This window comes from Leptonychotes weddellii, chromosome 7 (assembly GCF_054177405.1).
Source record: "Leptonychotes weddellii isolate Sample4059 chromosome 7, ASM5417740v2, whole genome shotgun sequence".
Classification (NCBI taxonomy): Eukaryota; Metazoa; Chordata; class Mammalia; order Carnivora; family Phocidae; genus Leptonychotes; species Leptonychotes weddellii.
The window spans coordinates 36,963,912-36,972,637 of record NC_138375.1 but is presented as its reverse complement, the minus strand read 5'-3'; the positions used below and the strand labels follow the sequence as shown (position 1 = coordinate 36,972,637).

General features: G+C 40.5%; 1 protein-coding gene across 1 annotated transcript in view; it reads left to right on the top strand.

Annotated features, from left to right (window-relative positions):
* The first annotated feature begins 4,375 nt into the window (after positions 1 to 4,375).
* ESM1 (endothelial cell specific molecule 1) overlaps positions 4,376 to 8,726 on the top strand; it is a 16,409-nt gene continuing 12,058 nt past the window's right edge. Inside the window, exon 1 of the mRNA XM_081826133.1 lies at positions 4,376 to 4,476. The gene's annotated coding sequence lies outside the window, so the exon portion shown is untranslated. The remainder of the gene's footprint in view (positions 4,477 to 8,726) is intronic.

Sequence of the window (8,726 nt, the reverse complement as noted above, 5' to 3'; positions counted from 1 at the left end):
GTTTCAGACAGCAGTGGTGGAACTCGAATCTTGGTTTTTCACACCTATGTTTGAAAGTGTTTATCAGTTTGAGGAGATCAGATCTATGCTTTTAGCACTTTTTGGTGTATATGCAATAAAGAACTCATTTCAGGAGTGAACCCTCTTCAATATCTGTATGAGTACTCATGTTATAAATGGGGAAAGAATAAAAAACATCCAAGCCATAAGAACTTAATGAAGTTGCAGACAGGATCCAAAGATGTTCATTGCTCTATAGCAATACTTTTTATTTTTCCTGGCAGAAAGTGGTGCCTATCATATTTAGTTTCTCTCTATTTTTCATCTGGACATAGATTTATTATGTGGAGAGACATGGAACCTTGCACAGATCGTGGTTGCATTGCAGTAGGTTTAGCTAAAGCCTGAACATCATCCAGAAAAACCCATATGTTTTGTAGCAAACTTATTCCTAGTCATGCCATTTACTCTAAATCTGACCAAATTTGGGTTAATTTTAGTTACATTTTTGGGAAATTTCATAATGTATTAGAGAGGAACACTGGTAACACATTTTTAATTCCGAGTCTCTCCTTTACTTATTTTTAATTGAAAGTAATCATGTGATTATCCAGGGCCTTGATAATAATATCTTTTAAAAATCAAAGACCGCATTTCATCATTCTCCTCGGGAACAGATGATAAATATATAGCCTCGCTTTCTATGGTACTTTCTCTTTCACTACCAAAGCTATTAAATTTAAGATTCCACAAGATTCTGTTTGTGCCTCTTGCTGATCAATGGTGCAAATTTTATGAGTACAAATAGATAAATCTGGCACTGGAACCCCAATCCAGAAATACTGACCAAAATTTACCTTGAATTCACAGAAATTATTTTCTTTTTTCTAAGATATAGGCATCCTATCCCTTATTTTTTTGTATAAAGGAGAATTGAAATCCAGAGCTATTATGCTTGGCAGATTGCAAGAGAATCCTACCAAATTGTTTTTTAGCATAAGACAGTAGGAATAATAATAAACAATATTATAATTATATAGGATATATTATAATTTAATTATGTAAGTGTCTTAAATTGTTATTATTATTTCCAAATTCTCTTTACATGATCATTTATATACTTTCATGTTTTCTTAATTTACCTAAGTTTCCACAGCATGTAACGGGGACCAAATTATTTGCCTGACCTGAAATAACTTGTATGTTAATAAATGTGCTGCCAGGGCATAGAAGTTGAAAAATATCCTGTTTTCACTTTACAAGGATGCAGCAAAGTAAAGTAAAACTCTTCTGGGTGTTACATAAGCAGAATTAACAGCAAAATGAATGCAGAGGGGTGACTTCCTGTTGCAGAGTCCCAGCGGGTGAGACAAGGGGGAGCGGATTAAGAAAAGCCACAAACTTCATAAACCAAACTTGTTAGTTCCAGCCAAACGTCCCTATGAATTTTCAAGTCATCTTTGTCACTGCTAATGTGCCTTAGGTAGATCGCACATAAGCCACTTTTCCAAGCTGCGAAGTGGACCTAGTGATGCCAATTCCCTCCTATATCCCAGTGATGCTGGGGACATAAGGAAAATCATGTGTGATGTGCAGAAGTGGTTTGAACTCTGAGGAGGAAATGAACTGTGTAAGAGACAAAGCTTCATTTCTGGAGGGGTCGGGAGGCATGGTTAAAAACATCTCTCAGCTGCTTATTTCTATGTAGTGAGGACTCATACCCACGTAGCTTTTTACAAATTGCTAAGCATTTTCAACTGAACTTCCAGGGAGGTGGCCGTCAGTCTTGTTTTGTGGATAAAGAGTTGCTAGAGATTACCAAGCTAGCAGGTGGCAGGGTCGGTTCTTCAGCCCTTAGGTGCTGGCTCCAGGCTCCACGTTGCTTTCAACCTGACCACATGTCTCCCCCGTTTTGAGAAGTCCCTGAGGTTTAGATGTGCTAAGAGGCAAGCTGGCTCTGCAGAGGGGAAAAAGGAGTTAGCCATATACACTGCAATGAGACATGGGTGAGATTTAGTTCAATTGGGAGGACAGTCTCATAACTCTTTCTTGTAGCTGACCCGGAAAATTCTGAGAATCAATTTGGTTCATAGTAATGAGTTATTTGCTTTTGGCTTCAGACCGATGCGCCAGTTAATAGTATCATTTGTTATTATATTCAGGATCCTGGATTTGAGAACAGTGAGCTGTGTAACATGATGAGCTCGGCGATCCAATTTATTTCTGGGTGTTGGTTTTGTTCTGTTGAGTCTGCTGTGGGGAGAGCCATGTTTGCTTTGGATGGCTTTTGCAGCAGCTGTGCTGGGCTGAGTGAGTGTGTGGCGGTGCTCAGCACTGGACCGGCTTCACAAATCAGGGACCTTGCGGTCCGCCTGTGCTGCGTGGTGCTCAGCGGTCCTCATGAGCTGCTCTTGGAGAGAGCAAAAACAGTGCTTTTGTTTTCCTTCATCCCTCCTCTCTCTTTTGATCCTCCAGTGTTTTGGGAGACCCTTATGGAACAGCTGTCTGCCCAAAGACCACGTGTGGTTCCCTCCGTTGGGTTGCTTTCTTTCCCAGACTAGACACCTGCTTCATCACTTTCATTAGCCTTGCCCTCTAAAGCCATGCCATTCAAAACGTGTCCCCAGAACTGTCTCCGTCCGTGACCTGTTCATTACCCACCTAGGGCAAGCTAAGGACAGAAACTGAGTGTCAGTTTAGAAGCAGTTACAGCCATTTGTCAGGGCTCCATACTAATTTATTTTAGTTAATGAAATGCTATTTATTATCTGTTCAGTCTAATCATAAAATAGGGCATATATTCTTTATGCCTTTTATAAAATTTAAGTTTTCTTTTCTTTTCTTTTATTTTTTTTTAAAGATTTTATTTATTTATTTGACAGAGAGAGAGACAGCGAGAGCAGGAACACAAGCAGGGGGAGTGGGAGAGCGAGAAGCAGGCTTCCCGCCGAGCAGGGAGCCCGATGTGGGACTCGATCCCAGGACCCTGGGATCATGACCTGAGCCAAAGGCAGACGCTTAACGACTGAGCCACCCAGGCGCCCAAAATTTAAGTTTTCTATTTACTTGTGTTACATGGTATGAAAGTATTGGTCCACAATGGACTAAAACTGAAACCAAACAAATGAACAACAACAACGAAAACCCCAAACACACCTGGTCTTCCCCGCAGGTAGTTTGACCACGGCTCTGTACACACAGCTGCAAAGTAGATCTGTTTCAAGCTCTTTCCTTCTCTTCCCTTTTAGCCTTTGAAAAAATTTCCCAACACCAAGATTTCCAAGACTCCCCTGGCTGTCCCATCCTCCTCAGCCCCAGGCACATGAGATCAGGATTTGGCAGAATTCCCCTGGGTCCTTCCTTTATGGCCTTCCACCCTACGAGCCTTGACTTCTGTCCAATAATGGTTTCACTCATTTGATCAATGAATCTGCTAACAAATATGGTGAAACTATGGCAGTTTTGAAAATTGGCTGGGGGGGGGCGGCGCCTGGGTGGCTCAGTCAGTTAAGCGGCTGCCTTCGGCTCAGGTCATGATCCCAGGGTCCTGGGATCGAGCCCCGCATCGGGCTCCCTGCTCTGTAGGGAGCCTGCTTCTCCCTCTCCCTCTGCCTGCCTCTCTGCCTGCTTGTTCTCTCTCTCTAGCTCTCTGTCAAATAAATAAATAAAATCTTTTTTAAAAAAAAGAAAAGAAAATTGGCTGGGAAAGGCTATTGGGGTGCTGTATGAGGACATTGTGTCCAGAGGTCCCAAGAAAATATACCAACCCAGCTTCACATTACATCCATGCCTCCCATGAGATTTTTTAAAATGGATGAGCTTGAGAACAATCGCTATAAGGAATGCAAAGTATCCCTTGATGGGGACCTGGGCTGGGGATTTGGCCTGAACCTCAAGGGCAGAGGTTTCTCAGTGGTCTCCATAGTCAATGGTTTCTCTTGGGCAGAGAAACTGGGTGAGCTGGGTTGCAGCATATGCAGCTCTGCTTTTTCCTAAGCCCCATAAATACTTCCAAGAACTGTTCCAGGACCTCCCCGTGCTGGAATGGTGGTGGGGATGAGAGTGGATTGGAAGGAAATTTGTTGTATCTTCCTCCATCTTAACTTTTTTCATCAGAACATATTTTGCATGTGAATCACCACCTTCCTTTCTTAAATAGGAATTTATGGTGAAGGGGGCTCCTAGTGCTCCCCGAGCTGGCTGCCTCGTCAGACACTGTCCTCTCAGCTGGTTCTCTAGGCTGCAAGCTGACATCTCTTCATTTTCTTTTCTTCTTCAGGGTGGCTTTTGATGTTCATTTTCACTGAGCTGAAATGTTTTGGGAGTGATGAGGAGAGTCCCACATGGGGTGGTCCCTGCGATGTCCTGGACCTGAGGCAGATCCAGAAAATCTTGCACTCACGCTGTCTCCAGTCTCTGTCCTAAACGATTTACGCATGTGAAAATCCTTTCACCAGGGATGACTGCCAAAGGAAGGTTTGTAGCCCTGACCTCTCTTCCCAGCTCCAGGCCTGTGGGGACACTGGCCTTGCACAGAGGAATTGAGGACTTTTGAGCCTGGTAGGGTTTTAGGGAGAAAACTGGGATCAATATGTAGGTCAAGTCAAGGAAAGAGCCAGATGATAATGACCAGAAGAAAAGAAGAAGCAGGAAGGGAAGGGAAAGGGAAGGAAATAAATATTGTAGAGAAAGAAGGAAACGATCAGTTGAAGATGAGAGAACACATCCATTTATATTTAAACATCTCAGATGTGTCCCAAGCCAAATATATCAGCTTTCTACAATAGAAACAGGTCTTTAAAAAGGAATCGTCTTATTCTATTGAAAGCAAGTCCGTTGTTTGAACTAATCAGAAGGGTTTCATAAAATAAATAAAGTCACAGGAGGCAAAATAGTAAGTATTTCAAAGGGGATGGTCAGATTTGTTAATGAGGCTATGGCCCAGCTGAAACTCAAAAAATCAATGTTTCATTTAGATGAGATCAAGTAGAAATTATCATGTAGTTCTAAGCATGACAGAAATCATCTTACCAAAGGCTGATGATTGACCAAACAACACACATGCAGATTTGTTAATGAGGCTATGGCCCAGCTGAAACTCAAAAAATCAATGTTTCATTTAGATGAGATCAAGTAGAAATTATCATGTAGTTCTAAGCATGATAGAAATCATCTTACCAAAGGCTGATGATTGACCAAACAACACACATGCATAGGCATACACATTCTAGCACATCTCCATCCCCTCTCCGCCACTATCCCTGAATCCCTATCCTACTTTTTATCACAAATTGCAGGTGGATCAAAGATTGTCTATGAAAAATGAAATAATTATAAATCTAAGTGAAATCGTAATTTTTAAAAAGGATTTATTTATGGGGCGCCTGGGTGGCTCAGTCGTTAAGCGTCTGCCTTCGGCTCAGGTCATGATCCCAGGGTCCTGGGATCAAGCCCCGCATTGGGCTCCCTGCTCCGCGGGAAGCCTGCTTCTCCCTCTCCCACTCCCCCTACTTGTGTTCCCTCTCTCGCTGTGTCTCCTCTGTCAAATAAATAAATAAAATCTTTAAAAAAAAAAAAAAAGGATTTATTTATTTATTTCCGAGAGAGAGCATGAGGGTGCCTGGTGGGGATAGAGGGAGAGAATCTCAAGCAGATTCCCTGCTGAGCTCGAAGTGGTTGCTTAATCTCACAGACCCTGAGATCATGACCTGAGTTGAAATCAAGAGTCAGACACTTAACTGACAGAGCCACCCAGGTATCCCTGAAATGGTAAATCTAAAATACTGTTGGAGAGGGGAAAGCAGAAAGGAACCATCAGTATTAGAGCATATAAAATTTTATGACTTAATGTAAGGCAAACAACACTATAGATATATCCAAGACTTATGACAAAATGTTTGTCATTTGTATTGAAAAACATTCCCCCTGAAAGAGAATATCTTTAATATATGAAGTGGTCTTACAGATTGATCAAAAAAGATAAGAGTCATAATAAGTGGGCTCAACTGCTGAGCAAATCAATATAAATACAAATAAAATAATATTTTAGTCAATTTTCCTCAACAGGGACCTATAAATAATATTTTGAATAATTATTTAAAATAATATTTTAAAATCTTGGTAATTATAGGATAAAAAATAAAGCACATTGCACATTTTTTTGCAAAGTTTAGGAGGTATAGGTTTGATATATATATAAGAGCATAACAATGATAGTAAGTACTGGTAAAAAGACTACCAGACTAAGAAGATAGAAGTCAACAAAGGCATAATCTACTAAATTCTCATGGTTGACGGGTCAGTTGATGGATTTTTAGCAACAATGGAATTGTGATATTTCTCTTTTTTTTTTAAAGATTTTTTTTAAATTTATTTATTTGAGAGAGAGAGAGAGAGAAAGCATGAGCAGGGTGGAGGGACAGAGGGAGAGGGAGAAGCAGACTCCCTGCTGAGCAGGGAGCCCGACATGGGGCTCGATCCCAGGACTCTGGGATCATGACCTGAGCCAAAGCCAGACACTTAACCGACTGAGCCACCCAGGCGCCCCTGGAATTGTGATATTTCTTTTATTTTTTTTCATTTTTTTAAAATTTATTTTATTATGTTATGTTAGTCACCATACAATACATCGTTAGTTTTTTTCTTTTTTTAATTTAATTTTATTATGTTATGTTAATCACCATACATTATATCATTAGTTTTTGATGTAGTGTTTCATGATTCATTGTTTGCGTATAACACCCAGTGCTTCATTCAATACGTGCCCTCTTTAATACCCATCACCGGGTTAACCCATCCCCCCACCCCCTTCCCCTCTAAAACCCGCAGTTTGTTTATCAGAGTCCATAGTCTCTCATGGTTCGTCTCTCCCTCCGATTTCCCCCCCTTCATTTTTCCCTTCCTTCTCCTAATATCCTCCATGCTATTCCTTATGTTCCACAAATAAGTGAAACCATATGATAATTGACTTTCTCTGCTTGACTTATTTCATTTAGCATAATCTCCTCCAGTCCCATCCATGTTGATGTAAAAGTTGGGTATTCATCCTTTCTGATGGCCGAGTAATATTCCATTGTATATATGGACCACATCTTCTTGATCCATTCATCTGTTGAAGGGCATCTCGGCTCTTTCCACAGTTTGGTTATTGCGGACATTGTTGCTATGAACATTGGGGTGCATATGGCCTTTCTTTTCACTACATCCTTGTCTTTGGGGTAAATACACAGGAGTGCAATTGCTGGGTCATAGGGTAGCTCTCTTTTTAATTTTTTGAGGCACTTCCACACTGTTTTCCAAAGTGGCTGTACCAACTTGCGTTCCCACCAACAGTGTAAGAGGGTTCCCCTTTCTCCACAACCTCTCCAAAATGTGTTGTTTCTTGCCCTGTCAATTTTTGCCATTCTAACTGGTGTAAGGTGGTGTCTCAATGTGGTTTTGATTTGAATTTCCCTGATGGCTAATGATGATGAACATTTTTTCATGTGTCTGTTAACCATTTGTATGTCTTCTTCAGAGAAGTGTCTTTTCATGTCTTCTGCCCATTTTTTGACTTGATTATTTGTTTTTTGGGTGTTGAGTTTGAGAAGTTCTTTATAGATATCAGCCCTTTATCTATAGTGTCATTTGCAAAAATCTTCTCCCATTCTGTGGGTTGCCTCTTTGTTTTGTTGACTGTTTCCTTTGCTGTGCAGAAGCTTTTATCTTGATGAAGTCCCAAAAGTTCATTTTTGCTTTTGTTTCACTAGCTTTTGGAGGTGTATCTTGAAAGAAGTTGCTGTGGCCAATGTCAAAGAAGTTATTGCCTATGTTCTCCTCTAGAATTTGATGGATATCTCACATTGAGGTCTTTCATCCATTTTGAGTTTATCTTTGTGTATGGTGTTAGAGAATGGCCGAGTTTCATTCTTCTGCATGTGGCTGTCCAATTTTCCCCAAAAAATAGAAACAGAAGGAAAGCTTCCAGACTCATTCTATGAGGCCAGCATTACCTTAATCCCCAAACCAGGCAAAGGCCCCATGAAAAAGGAGAACTTCAGACCGATACGCCTGATGAATATGGATTCCAAAATCCTCGGCAAAATCCTAGTTAATAGGATCCAACAATACATTAAACAGATCATCCACCACAACCAAGTGGGATTTATCCCCGGGATACAAGGGTGGTTCAACATTCGCAAATCAATCAGTGTGATAGAACACATTAATAAGAGGAGAGAGAAGAACCATACGGTCCTCTCAATTGATGCAGAAAAAGCATTTGACAAAATACAGCATCCTTTCCTGATTAAAACTTTTCAGAGTATAGGGATAGAGGAAACATTCCTCAAGTTCATAAAATCCATCTATGAAAAACACACAGAGAACATCATCCTCAATGGGGAAAAGCTGAGAGCCTTTCCTTTAAGATCAGGAACACATCAAAGATGCCCACTCTCGCCACTATTGTTCAACATAGTACTAGAAGTCCTAGCAACAACAATCAGACAACAAAAAGAAATAAAAGTATTCAAATTGGCAAAGAAGAAGTCAAACTCTCTCTTTTTGCAGATGACATGATACTTCATGTGGAAAACCCAAAAGACTCCACCCCCAAATTACTAGAACTCACACAGCAATTCAGTAATGTGGCAGGATACAAAATCAATGCACAGAAATCAGTTGCTTTCTTATACACTAACAATGCAACTGTAGAAAGGGAAATTAGAGAAATGATTCCATTTATA